This window comes from Carlito syrichta, unplaced genomic scaffold, assembly GCF_000164805.1.
Source record: "Carlito syrichta isolate Samal-C Ts95f unplaced genomic scaffold, Tarsius_syrichta-2.0.1 Scaffold309246, whole genome shotgun sequence".
Classification (NCBI taxonomy): domain Eukaryota; kingdom Metazoa; phylum Chordata; class Mammalia; order Primates; family Tarsiidae; genus Carlito; species Carlito syrichta.
Genome location: NW_007253342.1, coordinates 228,864 through 230,940, shown reverse-complemented (window position 1 = coordinate 230,940; position 2,077 = coordinate 228,864).

Genomic DNA, 2,077 nt, shown 5'->3' with positions numbered 1-2,077 from the left:
AAAGATAATTCTACACTTCTGAGGATCTCTTCTTGTATATGCACAATTTTTCTTTTTTTCTTTTTCTTTTCTTTTCTTTTTTTAATTTTTATTTTGAGTCAGCGTCTCACTCTGTCACCCAGGCTGGAGTGCAGTGGCACACTGCATGGCCACCACAGCCTCGACCTGCTGGGCTTAGGTGATCCTTCCACCTCAGCCTTCCAAGTAGCTGGAACAACAGGCGCACGCCACGATGCCCAGCTAATTTTTTTTGTGATTTATTGTAGAGACGAAGTCTCACCAAATTGCCCAAACTGGTCTCGAATCCCTGTACTCAGGTCCTCTCGCCTCGGCCTTCCAAAGTGCTGGGATTACAGACGGAGCCACCATGCCTGGCCTGAACATTTCATTTGTATTTACCAATTTTCCTGCAGTAATTGTGTCCCCAATATCTATCTATGGTGTTTCATCAAATGTTACTGATTTGTTTGAGTCCTTTTCTATTTCTCACTCAGTTATGGAACGTGATTATTAACATGTGTTTAATTTGCTACATATATTACATATTTAGTTATTTAAATTATTATTCTGTGTTCAAATCTCTTTGTAAGGTGGCTGAGGTGGGAGGATCACCTGAGGCCAGGAGTTGGAGACCAGTCTGGGCAATATAGTCTTTCTGCAAAAAAATCAAAAGAATTAGCTAGGCATGGAAGCACACACTTTCAGTACCAGCTACTTGGGAGACTGACATGGAAAGATCACCTGAATTCAAGAGGTTGAGACTACAGTGAGCCATGATTGTGCTACTCTGCTCCAGCTTGGGCAACAGAGTAAGACCAGTGCCAAAAAAAAAAAAATTGACTTTCTTTCTCCCAAGCTACTACTCTAAATCTATCCTACCTGATTTCGTATATCATTTTCACTTTTGTAGCCTCAACAAAAAGTGTTTACATGCCTAAAATGACATCTACTTATGGAAACTTTTGTGAATAATTGTTGTAAGGAGTTCATAGTTGATCGTATTTTTCCAAAGAAAGCAAGTCACAAAAAGATGTGAATGAAATCTTGGTAAGACCAACATGTGGTTGATACAAGAGAACATGGCTTTACCTACATCTTTTTGCATATATCAGACTGCTGATTTTTATAGCATATGTTGTGAGAATCATGTTTGAACTGTGGGATACTTCCATACCCAGAGTTCTCTGTGTTCATCTAACAAAAAGTCACTGATTAAGAATAGAAAATAACACTGGCTTTGATCATGCAAGTCTGAAGAAGTTAGAATACATTCAGCAATGACATTTACTATTAACAGAGTCCACTGTAAATCAGAGATAAAGCTGACAGATTTCATGGGTTTCTCACAGTGGGAATATCAAGTGTCGCAGTGTGTGATGGATTAAATGGGTGGAAAATTAAAGTTTTGCAAATTATTTCTGTGCAGGGATTCTAATGTCAGACACAAAAAAATGATTAGCGGTGTCTGGTCAAGAATAATAATGAAGCTGACACAGAGCCATAGATTGGCTATCACTTAGTTTGGGTGACTGATGGACTTTAACCTTTAAACCCGTCTGTATTGTGTCAGAGAATGGAGTTTGATAAACACAGGACACTCTATTCTTGAATGGGATTTTGATCAAGACTTAATTTTTATCAATGGGCACTTCATAACTCTACATGTGCAACACAAAGATAATTAGCCTTCGTTATGGGAGGCAGAAGATGGTACTGGAATGAACTTAGAGTCTGAAATCCACCTCGGCCTCATACTAAATGAATGGCATCTGGTAAGGGAACTTACTGCATAAGCTTCAACACCAGCAAAATATGAATAATGATATACCCACTGTGTACCTCAAAAGGTTTCAGCAAGTTTCAAAATCAAAATTACAGAGCAAGCTAAAAGACTATTAATTAGGGATTATGTAGACTGGGGCTTTCTGAAACCAATGTACTTATGAAAGACAAAAGCATCCCTGTAAGCCAATGCTGTATATTGTTTGTGTGTTTGAGAGTATCAAGCATGCTAGCAAAGATCCGAAGAGTTTTCTGAAATTCTCACTAGCAAGTTCTGAGTTAAGAAAGTTTAGAC